General features: G+C 43.8%; 1 long non-coding RNA gene across 1 annotated transcript; it reads left to right on the top strand.

Moving 5' to 3' along the window:
- The first annotated feature begins 3,413 nt into the window (after positions 1 to 3,413).
- LOC146191793 (uncharacterized) lies at positions 3,414 to 14,377 on the top strand. Its single transcript, XR_014706703.1, has 3 exons — positions 3,414 to 3,577; positions 12,448 to 12,567; positions 12,713 to 14,377. It is a non-coding gene; the product is annotated as an uncharacterized LOC146191793 (long non-coding RNA).
- The last annotated feature ends 332 nt before the right edge of the window (positions 14,378 to 14,709 follow it).

Raw genomic sequence — 14,709 nt, 5'->3', positions numbered from 1 at the left:
TAATTTTAAGTGTTTGTGAACTTGTTATACAATGAAAATATGATCATGTGATTTAATGCCTGGAAAGAAGGCCTTCCTTTCTATAGCTATTTTGTAGTGCTGCCTCAATCCCAGCTTTGTGTTTCTGCAACAATTAAAGCAGCAAGTTTTTGCAACGTAATGCAAAGAAAACGGTAACGCAAAGAAAAAGGTCAGCAGTCAAAGTTCTGCATCGTAAAAAAAAAAAAAAAAAAAAAAAAAAGAAAACACGCTTAAGAAAGCTGCCGAAATTAACCCTCATTTCCGTATGAAATTTTGAGACGGTCGCTTTCCACTTACAGAAGCACGAGTGGCTGACATGTCGGTCATGGAGCAGAGAGATCGACGTCGTTGTCCCCAATGCACACACGACTTCCCAAACTTATTTTGTACACAACGACCTCATTCAGTATTTCGCCTTTGCGTATCGTATCCAGAAAGGAAACTAAATTTGCAACCTTAAGATGGAAACTCATGCGGGTGGGGCTCAGTGTTTATGGCGCTCGACTGTTGAACACAGGGTCGCGCGGGATCAGATCCCGACCGCAAAGGCCGCTTTTCGAAACGCCCGTGCGAAGCCTGTGCACGTTAAAGAACTTATGTGTTCTAAATTTCCGGATCATTTCACTATATGTCCCTCATAACTTAGCTGTCGCTTTGAGACGTATTACACCCCATAAAACCAAACCAAACTAGGCTGTGAAGGGCGAGGACATGCAGAGTTATAGCAGAGTTGTCACTCGTACTTACTTTTGAACACTTTGTCGGCGTGAAATTCCTGCGAGGAATTGCCCGCAGCCACTTGTTTCGGCGTTCAATGTCTGTCGGAAACCCATAAACTCGAGCTTTGGGGCCTCCAGGGTAGTTTGCCCGGCACAATGGCACACAGCAGTGGCCTAAAGGGCCTGTCACACTGGCACGACATGACGCCGATTTGGTCTGCCAACAGCGCGTCTTCCTGATGTCTGCGTCTATGTCACACTGCGCCGACGGAAACAGTCGGCCGACAGTCGGTGTCGGCGGCGCGTCGCTCGCAAGACGGCTGTCGGCGGACGGTCGCCCAACTCCTATGTCACACTAGCCAGACAACGTGCGAAACCTCCCCACCGACTAGGCCCTCTCATTCTCACTCTCTACTCGTGTCATTATACGTTCCTTTTCTTAATCCTTTTATTTTTTTCTACCATGCGAAACTCTCCTTTCTGTAGCTACTCCCTATCTTATTTTTCTTGGTTTATTCTCGGAACTACTCAATTAAGGAACAGTTAATTTTAATTCTATTTCATATATTCGACCATACCAAAACAAGCGCCTCAACAGTCGTGATTATGGGCCGAGACTGAATAGTGCCCAGTATTTTACGGCTCTGGTTGCCGGATAAAAGCTGTCCACGGTAAATAAAAGACAGTGTATATTAACAGCTGAAAAAAAAAAAAAAAATTCTCCCCGGGGATCGAACTCACGACCTCCTGTTTGATAGCCAGCTGCGCTAACCACTGCACTATAAAAGCCAAGCCTAACCGCAGCTTTCAGAGGTTGGGATAGCTAATATGCTTTCTTGCAGTGTGAAAGTCGCGAAGGCAGTAGGAGTGTTTACCGCTTAACTGACTGTCCAGCTTGCTGAGAGTAAACTGCAGATAGTTTGAATCATGCTGAAGCTTTCGGCGGATTTCGTAAAACCTTAGGCGGATTTCACAGGGCTGGCCGCGGGACCACGACTGCTGTTGGTTCTGTTGTAATGTGTAAACGCAAGTTCTGCGCTTTTTGCGCTCACAATTCTTGAAACACATTGAATTATGGAACAAGAATTTATTGCGTGATGCGTAACATAGCGTTGAAATAGGCTTGTGAAGTAGCGACGCAGCGACTAGACGTTATGACATGTAAACACAACGATCGAAGTGCGCAGCTCTAGGCTGGCTTCAGGAAAATAATCGCTTCTTTTGATTTCTTTGTCACGCACTATGTTCATTTTGCACTATTCTGTGCTGTTCGAAAAAGCGGAAAGATTGCTCACGGTCCCAACGCGCGCCGCAAATATATGCGCCCCGAATTCGCTCGCCCCGAAAGAAACCGCTGCCGTTGATATTCCACGCGCATTCGGCGGCCCCGAGTATACTTTGGCGGCTCACGCTCGCGTTTTGGTCAGGGATTAGGCGTTCATTCTACTTTTTTTACGTATATTAGTGCTGAAAGATATTCGCCGTCGACGTGGTGTACAGAGTCGGCTTTGCGTTTCGAGAAAGTTTTTGCTCGGCGGCCGATCTCGGAAAGACTCGGTCACCGACAGTCGGCAGACTGGTTTTGTCGGTGTCCCCGGCCTCAAAGCCTGTCACACTGGGAAGACATTTGGTTTTCGGTCGTGTTGGTGTCGTCGTCGGCCTAGTGTGACAGCTTGGTCGGCCGCAGACACGGTCGGCCGACGAGTTGGCCGACCGTCGGTGTCGTTGTCGGGTCTGCGTCGGCGTCGTGTCGTGCTAGTGTGACAGGCCCTTAAGTGGTGCTTCTCGTCCAGTGTACCGTAAACAAACGAGCGTCACAAGACGACGCTCATCGTCCGCAAGAGTCATGAACATCTGCAACAATCAGCGTCCAGATCCTTCTGGCGCATAAAACGAGTGTTGGTCGTCTGCACTGCAAGAAGCACAATGCGCCCATATTCACCAGCCAAATAGCCAAGAGCAGCGTCCACCAACATGACGTCACGGAAGTCAAGGTGGAGAGAAGCTCCCGGACCACCTAGACGACGATATGGAATGCCGGGGAAGAATGCGCCCAGTGCTTTCTCTGCACATTTATGCGCTCTGTTTTTCTCAGATACCTTTTCTTCCACTGACAAAACGTGCAGTTCTCTCCATGCTTCTCGTTCTCCAAGCTCGAACCGTGCTTACGCGCGGCTCGAACCAGTGCGCCAGTACCTCCAAGGTAGATATATACCTTGGTACCTCCTTGAGTTATCCGTGTCCACACCGTGCCTACTCTCTCTTACTCTCTTTCCCAATAGGGCGTAATTGTGGCTCTACCTCGTGGCCATGTTTAGCAGCATAGCCTCTGAGATTACAACCGCGAGCGGCGCGGGGGGGGGGGGGGGGGGGGGGTGTTAATCTCAGAGGCCAGGCTAGCAGACGCTCCTCGCGCCAGCGGAGCAGCGGCTTGCAGGCAACTTCTGCTAATTTTAATGGTCTTGAAAATGTTTCAAACCAACTAAAATTAAAAAAGGGCTATGCGTGCAAAAGCGCGCCTGCAAATGTTTCGCGCGCGCACGCGTAACACATGTAGTAACGCCGTAACGCGAACGCCACCACACAGCTATGGTGGTTAACACAGCCACAGCCGGTCTCGAGGGAGAGGGCGCGCGAGAAGCGCTCTCTCCCTCGAGACCGGCCGTGACACAGCCCAGTCTACAGACCGCCAATTTCAATACCATGAAGACGGGCGCGACGCTGCAGACTAAAGTGTTCTAGAAGGCTTCTAGAACACTGTACTGCAGGCACTGTTCTCCAAAACCAGGTTGATCGGTAGATGCCTCCTCATCCTCAACCTCCATTCAGTCACGAAGGTAATGGCAGAGTCCTTTAATGGCAAACATTTTCGTCACTTGTCATCGTTTTTTACACCGCTAGTTTGATTAGAGAAATTGTTTTATTTTGTTTTTACTTCTGGATATTTACCTCGCAGAAGTTTGGCAGGTAATAAGCAATACAGTTTTTAAAACTTACAGTTCAATTGCCTGAACTTGCGAAATTACTCAGATATTTTGTCAACCAATATTTTTAGTCTTCCCAGCGAAGGCAGAAGCAGCAGGCTCGCATGCTCGTCATGTGTTCGTCTTGAACGCCTTGCCACTGTTTTTACCCGCTTGAACAATGGCTTGAATCATCGCTTCATGCAACCGTTCGCTCCATTATAGTGCCTAGAAATATGCAACCGTCTGCAACAACAAAAATGGCAGCTTCCATGTCCAACGTGTACCGTACTGCGCACCGTCAAGCTCGCAGCACCTCGTTCTATTCGAACTGCACCTATTTTCAGTCACAGAGCGTTAGAGAGGGCCAGAACTAAGGCCGAGCATTTTATTTGTGCTCTCGCTGAACTGATCATCGGCTGTGGGAACGACGATTGTATGGTGGATGGGGCAGCAGGTGTCAGAGGCCATTGGAGAAACGAAGCTGCTAAGGTGCCACTTTTTCCGGCTTTATTCTTCCACCTTTACGCAGGCTAAAAATTTGTCTGAAAGGCACATGGAGTAGGCACCTGCGATAAATCAGAGGTCCCTCTTCTGCAGTGCACGTTATTACTACGCAGCATGATGTAAAAAAAATAATAATAAACGCTGAGTGCTAGTACATTTCGTAATTGGCAATAATACATTTGGGAAGTGTTTGATGCACGCGAGCCGGAAAGAATTAGGTGAAGTGTACAATGCTGCCTCATTTATTTCAGTTTGTTAGAACGAGAACTTAATTGCTTCCTTTGAGCAATGAGTAGCTAAACACAAACAAGGTTGGGGAAATAAGGGACTCATTATGACAGCGCTAACTACACTTACTGCTATCAGCACTTCAGCAGCAAATGAATTGCAAACAGTGGAGCGCTTGGCCAAACGTCTAGCTTACGCTGTCGCCTGTCATTGTCCTGAGTTTGGTTCTGCTTCCTTTTTTAACCAAACGTTTGTTTTATAGCTTTGCAACTTGAGTGCCACATTCATAATTTTCATCGACTGCAACTTACGCAGCCCGGCTATGCTGTTGGCAGCAGCTGTGACCTGCTTGAGTGAAGTGAGCGCTGTTAACTGCTCAGCATGCAACGGTTCGGTTTTGCCTCCACTAGTGTACGTCCACCATCACCGTGTTACCAGCATCTGCATAGTTTCGCTCTAGTGGCAAAGCTGGAAAATGAGCGTCAAAGAAAACAGAAGTAAAACTTGCAAATTGTATGAGCAGCCCTATCTGTGACGGCTACAGGCGGGAGGCGTAAGCTAGACCTTTGGCCACGTGCTCTACTGCTTGAATTTCATTTGCTGCTGATAGTACAGTGATTTGCCCTCAAAAGAGCATTATAACATTATTGCTCCATCATCAGCAAAGCAGAGAGTGACTGCAGGAAGCTGAATCATGCTTTTTGCTCTTAGAAGATATAGGCAAATAAAGGCTCAGACATTTGCGCAATTATTTTGACAGGCATGCAGTTCAAGCCAGCACACCATCTGCATCCATTCATGACTCAGTTTTGTGAAAGGCCTTTTCTCTATTTTTGGCTCCACAACAGGGATCTTTAGCTGCTTTCCATCTGCTCAGCCTCTGACTGCAACAATGAAGGGACAGAGTCTGTATACAGAATACATTTGTGTGTAGTTGGTAATGTCTGAGTTCTTTGTGACTCCATGAGTAAGAATACAAGTTATGAATAAACCAGGCATATGAAGATGGTTTGAGTAGAAACTAAAACACATCCAAAATCTTTTGACAACATGCACATGGTAAGCTAGAGCAGTAAAAGGTTACAATATCTACCTGTAGAGAAAGGTAAAATGAAAAAAAAAAAAAAAAAAAAAAAAGCATTTGCATATTGAACTTTGGTGCTGTTAAGCAACGTAGGGTGGTTGAAATTTCCATTGACTATTTGTCAACTACATGCGTTATTGCTGCCACTTTGGTCTCAGGAGGCAAAAATTATTACCCCTCAGGGGCATATGTTAAAGCAAACGTTTGTGTTTAGCGTGCGCACGACATACCCTAAGCACCGATGCTTGGCTGTGTGTGCCATTGCTGTGTCTGAGCGAAAAGGGTGGTTGAGCAGACGCCAAATGCTTGCACCACTAGGCCTTCTTGATGAATGTGACCTTGCTACTTTGGCTCCCACTTAGTGTAGGCCGCACTTCCAGGCTGACCCAATAGGGAATAACTGGCACTTGCCTTTTCCTGTCCTTCCTTCTATCCCTGTTTCCTATCCTCTCTCTCAAAACTTTCCTGCTTCCTCCATGCTTAGTTGGTTTTCGTTTTCTTCATCTTGTGTGTGTGTATGTGTGTGTGGGGTGTGGGGCTAACCTAGTGCAGCAAGCCACAGCAAGTTTGGTTATTGTTAAGGGTAGTCGGCTGCCGAGAGCAGGACATAGTTGCAAGTTCCTGTCCCATGTTCTTTTCATTCTTGGTTGGTGGCCGGCACTGGATGAAGAACTATGTTATTTTTATAGCTCCTCCTTCGTGCCAAAATAATTGCAAAATAATGTGCACCAAACCCACCCTTTGCCGTTTTTCAGTAAAAAATAACGAAACCTTTCCTTGGTTTCATTGGATTCACTCTCAACAAACAAAAAACAAGCCCATGTACTTGTAGTTTTTGGAAGCCTCAGAGATATCCTAGGTCTGGGTTTCGAAGTGGTCAGACTGGCGAGCAGGACCTCCTGCTGGAACTCTGAAATATAGAACAGTTTGCCAGTCTTTCATAGCTTGTGCTGTTGGGAGAAATCCCTATATTAGTCACTGCCCACAGATGTCTAAACAGTGTCGAAGACATAATCTCCGAAAACAATTTTTTGTCATTCTTACAAGAAGGAATGCTGGAAGGACTGTCAGATAAAAGCATAGCCTGGGTAAACAAAAGCAAAATACAAAAGAGTAACGAAGAGGTTCATACACCAGCGATTCCCAGACTCTATTGAAGTTAGATACAAGGAACATCGGACCGTATATTCCAATCCTAGATAGTGATTGAAGTGCTGAAAATTCGGCTACGGCTCCCTGAGTTATTGTGGCCAACAAACCTTTCATATATATATATATATATATATATATATATATATATATATATATATATATATATATATATATATATATATATACATATATACTGAGTGTCTCAGCTAACTTGAGCCAAGGGGTAAAAAAATGTTTGAGGTAGGGCAGGGAAACCAGCTGCATACAGCTGCCAGCCGTCTTGCTTACTATGGGCAATTTTTTATTTCTAAAGTAATGAATTTGTAAAGCTAATTTTTGTTAATTAGAAAATATTGATTTTCAGCTATTAATAGGATTTTGAGAACACCTTCAGAAACCCCCATTCCATTATTTATGACAAGAGAAACCTCACGTCTATATATATATTTTTTTCTTTAAGCTTGAAAGAAAGCCTGCAAAATGCAAAGAAAATCATGCGGTGTGCCACGATTGTGCTGCTGTCAATCGTGATTTATATGAATGAAATCAACAACGATAGCCCGATATATCTGCAATGGTTTCTTGGCCCGCATCAGTCAGCCAGCGCATGTGGCAGTGCAGCCATTACACTTCAAGATTTATGAGCACTTTTAAACAGATACTAGAGCCACATCTGGTAAGCTAGGAATTTCAGTGCACACTCCTCTTTTCGGGGAAATGAACAATTAACTTCTAGAGGCTGTACTTTAGGAGATTTTATTTGGTGCAACTATGTCTGCCTGCTCAATACTGGAAAGCACGCACATCATTCTGCAAGCACTGGAAAAATGAGCTGCCTAGACTTTTCATTTAGTTCCCTTTCTGTTTCTAACTGTTCTAAATGGAATGTTTTAGACTATCCATGCAAAACTGACTGCATACCTATAATTGGTATGGGGTCAATTCAATGGAATGTAATGTTCATTGCCTGTATCATTGTTGTGGCATACTCAGCTGTCCTGCAGCCATCAGAAATTGTGTGACAAAATCATGATGTGTGCTACACATGTGGTTGCAGGGAAGCCAAAAAGGTACAATAAAGCCTCAGGAATTTTTTAAAAATATCCTAGTCATGACAGGCTAATAAAATTTAGAAAGCTAAAGCACAATACATCCGTCACAGTGCAGAAAAAGAATCACGGCAGAGCTGTGTGCCATTCACCGACAACTCTATAACGTCTAAAAAAATGTGGGAGCTGTATCTTAAACTATAAATTGCTGCGTTTCTTTCTTTACAGTGCGTTTTCTCATAACTCCTAGGGTACAAACAGGCATTGAATAACAAGCAAACATACTAGGGGAACATCTCTCAAGATTCTCTGGCTCCTTGCATTGCAGAGAATAATTTCTAAAGTACAAAAAGTAAAAAACACAGTTGAAAAAAATGCAGATTTTTGACAAATACGAGTATAAACGAGTTTTACAATAAATTAATTACACTTCAAAATATCTATACAGCATTCTTCCTCTGTCAGGTGCACCTGGCCTTGACGAAATCTCTTATAAAATTCTCACTTTTAATTTTTTAACAAAATATGAGCGTGAAGTGCTAGGGTTTTTTAAGGTGAAAGCCTTTAATGGCTTATACTGTCGTTGACAAAAGCTTTACGCGCGAGCTGCGCACCTGATTCGTTGACAGAGAAGTGACGTCACCAGCCGCCAAATTCGAAGCGACCAACCAGAAGTCTCAGCTTGTCTAGCGTCCCTGCCATCTGCAATCCCACACTTGAACGCGCGCCAAGGAAAGCCACACAACAAGAGCGATAGTGTGCCATCCAAATGCACACTTGTCAGAGAAAGTGTGACAGATACTGCGCCTTTCCTTTCCTGTAAACCAATTATAATTATATGAAGCACTCCAACGAACACCGATAAAAGGCAAACAATGAGAGGCAAATGATAGGAGAGGAAGGGTAGGTTTTCGTCATTCTCCTCTTAAGAGACATCTAAGAGACCCTTTAATTTTTTTCACTGATAATTATCACGTCTTGCAGTTTGGGCCATGTAACTGGCCGAAAAACACTGATTTAAAAAATATATATAAATGCTAAAACATATTTGTTGAATTTTAAAAAATAAACACCGGAAAGTACACGACGTAGTTATTAATGAGGGAGATCAGTGCGATCGAGGGTATAGCCACTGAGGTAGGGCACCTTCCTGCTTTCACCAAATTCACCATACTATTGCAGCTATTATGTGCTGTGTCACTATGGTAGAAAGCACAAAATTCTATAGGGAGGTTATCAGGAGAGCATATGCAATCTGCACAGATGATGCAGATGCTTAAAGGCATGATGCAAGCTGTGATAGCTGTACGTGTGCACAGGGTAGAAACTACTGAACTGCAGAAGTAGCATTTCATAGTTGAGGTTGAAGGACTAAAGCTTATGCAGGCACATCTGCAATCACCAGTGGTTGTGTATCTTGGGCAAATTGGATGTCAGTGTGAACAACTATGCCAGAGAACTAAAAGCAGTTCTGGTCTTCTATGCCAGAAGAACACCCCACCCTGTTATAACTGCATGCTTAAAAACAGAAAAGAGAAAACCTGGAATTTTCTGGACAAAATTTGTAAAGCCATTTTGCTGCCATTTTTAAAGAAGAGAGCATAGAAGTTTGCAGCATGTGGTGGTAAGGTGATGCTATACTTGAAAATGAAAGAGACATCTCAGAGAGCTCAAGGTGACTTTGAATTCAGAGTATGAAGGTTTAATTCTGGCTATGTATAAGGAGCTAGGTGATCCTAATTTTCAGGGATAGAGGGAGGTACTAGCTAAGCTTGAGTTAATGTTTGGGCATATTACAAATATTTAAACATCCAAAGCTTGGAAGATGTGAGGGATTTCATTACTGCAGATCATTTTGAGTAGACTTTGGACAAGATCTGAACACGTGTCATGCAGAATGAGTTTTTGTCTTTCATTTGAGAGGAATTTGAGGAACCTTCACTGAGTGTTAAAATGTGTGCAGGGGACAAGGCCTTGCTGCTGTCAAGAAGGGCATTGGCAGGACAGTAGCTTGAGAACGAATGCTGGTACCAGGCAAGCTGAGTTTTGAGCTTGAGAAAAGCAATGGCTCCATTTGACCAGTTAGCTGTGATGCTATGTCCTAGGTAGATTTGCAAATCGGGGATAACCATGTGGAGGCACGTGTGTTTTCACGGTCAGAAGTTAATAGTGCTGAAAGCAGAACTTCAGTATGTTGAAATGAGTGCTTTGATAACAAAATTAAAAATGCTTTCAACTAGGTAGTAGATGCTGACTGAATGTATGGACTGATGCATTCTGTTGGAAAGAAGAAAAGGGTAAATAAGTCAGTATTGATGCTATGTCCACACAGTGGAGGCACACTGAGTTGCTTTCGAACAAGAGTTGAACACAACTTATAAATTATTTGAAAATAAAACTGAGGCCACAGTGGACTTTTATAAGAAAAGAATGCAGACCTCGTACTTGTCATAGCCATCACAGTAGGTTATAGGAACTGGCAGTTTCCCAAAATCCATCCATACTTCCAGATTTCAAAGTAGAGCAGCGAGACATTTTTTCATTGCGAGAAGCGTGGATGTAAGCAAGTGAAGGTAGTTGGGGCCTATTTTTCTACGAAGAGAAGCTACCCAAACAACTCAGTGGTTGGGGCGCTTGACTACTGAGCAAGGTGACTCAGGTTTGATCCCGGCCATAGTGGCCTCATTTTGTTGGAGGTGGAACGCCTAGTGCACATGAAAGAACACCAGCTGGCCGAAATTTTCAGGGCGCTCCACTATGGCATATAGACCAACACCATGTTCACAAACAAAGGGGAGCTCGCAGATGCTTTAGCAAATTGGAGAAGAAAAGTAGGCGTAGCGCCCATAAGAATACATGAAATAAATGTTTTAAAAGCAGTTTTTTTATTTTGCAGGGCACCTATGATGTGGCCCTTGGGTGCAGAGCATGTATAAATATTCGATAACAGATTATGAAAGTATGAAATGTCACTTCAAAACCGGAGTATTTTAAAACGCTGCAGCACATATGAGGGTATGCGAGTCGAGAACACTACACATAAAAATACATACTATGAGTAAACCTTACCATAATAAATTTCTCATTTCGCAGAACACAAAAGGAGATGGCCAGTCGTTAAATGCTGGCAAGTGCTGTGAAGAAATGTGCCGCAAAGTATGCTTCTTCATTTCTGAGGCGATCTATATTTTAAAACGCCATTATGAGTGATTGCTGTGAAGCCAGACATGCCATCAAAAGGCCCACATTCACTGAGGGGTTTTCTGAATCACGCAAGCTTCTTGTGTAGCTTGACATGTTGCCGCATGCATTAAATTTGCATACTGATACTGTCACTAAAGCTATGCAGCCTAGACAAAATTTCATTCAGAAAGCACGTCTCGGATTTCATGCCAAGGAAGCAAAAGAGAATGGTGAACTGTAGTAGTTGGCGGTGCAGAAGGCTGTTGTGTCCGCGAGCTAAATCTGTGCGTGTGAATAGGAGTTTTGGTTGTTTGCTGCTGTGCCATCATATTTATCAGCTGGAGCATACCCACAGCAGGGCAAAGGCCTCTCCTCTCCTATTTTCCTTCAATTAACCCGGTCCTGTGCTAGCTGTATCCACTTGACTCCTACGAAGTTCTTAACCTCATCTGCCCACATAACTTTCTGCCGTCCCCTGCTACGCTTTCCTTTTCTTGAAATGTGATCCGTTACTCTTTTTGACCATCATTCGTTTATCCTCTTTTCACTCTACATGTCCTTCCCATTCCTCTTTCTTCTTCTTGATTTGCAATAGAATGTCCTCAACTCAATTTAATTCTCTGGCCCACTCTGCACACTTGCTATCTCTTAACATTACACCTTTTGCTGTGCGCTGTTTGATTATCATGCTGTGTGTGGAGTGTCTTTAGCGGAAATGTTTGTATCGTTTGAGTGGCTGTATTTATGAGGAAATTTAGGCTGTGCAGTAGCACATCCAAATGCATGAGAAGCTTTCGCGATTTGGAGAAGCACTAAGAGGATAATGAGCTCTGCGGAGGTATATGCGGCTTTATAACACAAATTTATATATGTGTTAAAAAACAGATTGACTTCAAAATATCATAGCATACTTTGTCTTTTTTCAAAGCACTCACTAACTTCTTACTAGCGGGTGCCTTTATTGGTGGTCTGTAAAACCGAAAAATACTTTGGTAGGTTTTCCTTACATGTGTTGCAGTGGGTCGCTTTCTCAACTCTCACCCCCATGCCTTTGCAGTGTTTTAAAAATGCTCCGCCTTTCGTTGACATGCTCTAGATATGGTTGATTGTGCACAGGGTGGGCAAAAATGGTGCCACTTAGGAGTCTAATGTCCAAGGCTATGGATAGGCCTCTAATAGAGGTAATTGTTTGATGAAAAACTCTTGTCTATCTTTGGTTATGACTACGGTTGCATGTTTTCATTTCATTTCTCAAGCTTTGGCATTAATATTTGTTTTTTTCTTCTTTTATTTGGTGTTTTGGTGTTCAATTTTGATACTGGGGAGAAGTTGGTGTTTATCAGGACTTTGGTTTTTAAGAGACTGTAGTTACTTGAAAGAACATAATGCATGTCACATTATTCAACTTTTAAATACATACCAAACACTATAGAGTTTCCTTTCAGCTGCGGTGCAACTTGGACATAACTTCTGAGTGTCCCTACTCATCGCAGAACCAGTCCTCGATTGCACCGTACTAAAACGGGCCTCTCATTCCACAGTGCGTCTCAGGCTGTTGAAAAACTATGCCAAGAATGCCTCTCCTCTGACACAAATGGCTGGAAAGTAGTCGGGTACTGCCACAGCAAGTCGGCCGATACCACCCCTTGTTCTTCCTTAAGGTTAGTGTCAAACTTTGAGGTACACAAGATCAGACTTCACCTGCACACAAAAAGGAATGGTCCCGAATGCCTCTGTTAAGTGGTCATGATGCTCCTGCATTGTGTAGCTGCCAACCTGACTGATGCAGAAATCCTTGTGACACAGGTTGATCTCCAGTGGTGAACGTACATATTCTTGCGGTTTGTCTGGAGGGACAGGACAGAAGCCTGGATTTGCATCCAGATCCAGGCTGGAGGACCATTTGGAACCTTCTCACTCCGCCTCGTTGTCCTCCCATTTAGGCTGCTGGTAATGTTCTCGCTTCACCCACTTATTGATAGCCCCAAGGTATAAAAACTCTTCAGTTGATCACCCTTCTTCACATGAATGGACAAGGTACTTATCCTGTCCTTTAGTTCATGCACCTTGTTCATTATGTTGTCCTCGGACAAATGCTTCTCCTCCTGCTCTAGCGTCTGTAGAAGTACCTGTTGGACTCTTATGAGCTGCTTGTATTGTAGGGGTGGCTCCATGCTTGAGGACCACATGGTATGTCTGTTTTAACTTATCCCGCACCACAGATTATATCTGGATACTCAGACATTACAGCAGAAAAACAGTTGGCTAGCCCAGAGTGCACCGGCACGGGGGTGATTGAGGATGGGAGTGTAGGACTTCTTGACTATGACAACTCAGCAATCCATCTTTATTCTACTGAAAGCCTCTCACAACTGTGCTTTACTAGCATGTGGGATCACGCCTCCGTTACAGCTGCATAAAATAGTCAGGCTCATCAGTTGCAGCATTAATTTTTTCTCTCGTCTGTTACCAGCATGTAATCCAGAGTAGGGCATAACCCCAGGTCGACGCTTGGCCAGCGTCATGACGCATTAAACCGTCGTTTGCCGGCATCTCATTAAAGTTACATACATACCAGCATGACAATGGCAAGAGGTTCACCTATGCCTGGCGTCAATTTTCAGCTGAACTTTAATACGTACCATCTTCGCTGACGCATCATTCTGATTTGGCTCCTGCATCACACATGCAAACCTGCAAGACGTCCAATTCTGACTCATCCTCATGCACTTGATCCTTACTAACCTCATTGACGGTGGACCATAAGCAACACATCACAAAATGGCCTTAGCACTTTCATTTACAGCACTCTTCACCCGCTGTCATGCAGGCCAGTACGCTGTGAGCATACGTCCACTTGTGCTGAGTTCATAACGTTTCATGGAGCCTTTCTTCACGTAGTGAATTACTCGCTCTTGTTCACCCAATAGCTTACTCTGCTTAGGTGAGAGTTCATCTGTCTTGTATGTGTCAACCGCTTTCTGAAGAGTTAAAAACACAGCAGTCTTTGTTGCTGCTTCTTATCAGCAGTTCCATATACTGTACTTTCTGGTGTATAAGATGCACCCCTCATATTTAAAGGCTTTCAGCTTTTAAATTTGAGGAAAATACAATTTGTCCTAAAATAGTGAAGGAATGGAAAGAACTGGCAACAATTGTTTTGGAGTCAAAGCACTGCCATGTCTTTTTGTTCAATCAAAAGTGCCTTGAGTTGTACTGGGTTCTTGAACTTTGTCCTTTTCGTTAAGATGACCAGAGTTGAATTTGTGTCTAGTGCTTTCGTCCTTTTTGTTGAATAGTTGCTTTATACTATTCAAGCTTTTGTTGTAATGCCCCTCCTACTAGAGCAAAAGCATAAACTTGCAGTATGGCTAAATAAATAAACAAGGCATACCTCGATTTGCCCACTTAGGGCAGTAGGACATGGCTATACATGCTCATGCAACCGCCATGAAGGGCTGCATGCTTGTGATAACAAGGGCAGTAGGACATGGCTATACATGCTCATGCAACCGCCATGAAGGGCTGCATGCTTGTGATAACATTTCTTACATGGTGTGAAATTGCAGAAAGAGGTAGAAGTACCGCCAAAAAATTTCTTACACAAGCAGAGCAGAACACTTCTTACTTGAAGCCATTAACGGCTTCATCTTCCGACAGGCTATCAAAAAATTAATCGATTTTTGATGACAGCACTGCTGAGGCATCATCTATGCATACAGATTCGCTGCTCTGATCATTGTCATGCTTGGGCACTCTGGCGTCGGGTGCAGTACATGCAGGAAGTGGGAAACACTCATGCA

Source organism: Amblyomma maculatum, chromosome 4 (assembly GCF_055883805.1).
Source record: "Amblyomma maculatum isolate TAMU_Amacu chromosome 4, ASM5588380v1, whole genome shotgun sequence".
NCBI classification, from domain to species: Eukaryota; Metazoa; Arthropoda; class Arachnida; order Ixodida; family Ixodidae; genus Amblyomma; species Amblyomma maculatum.
Note: the sequence above shows the minus strand (reverse complement) of the source record. Positions and strands in the feature narration are given on the sequence as shown.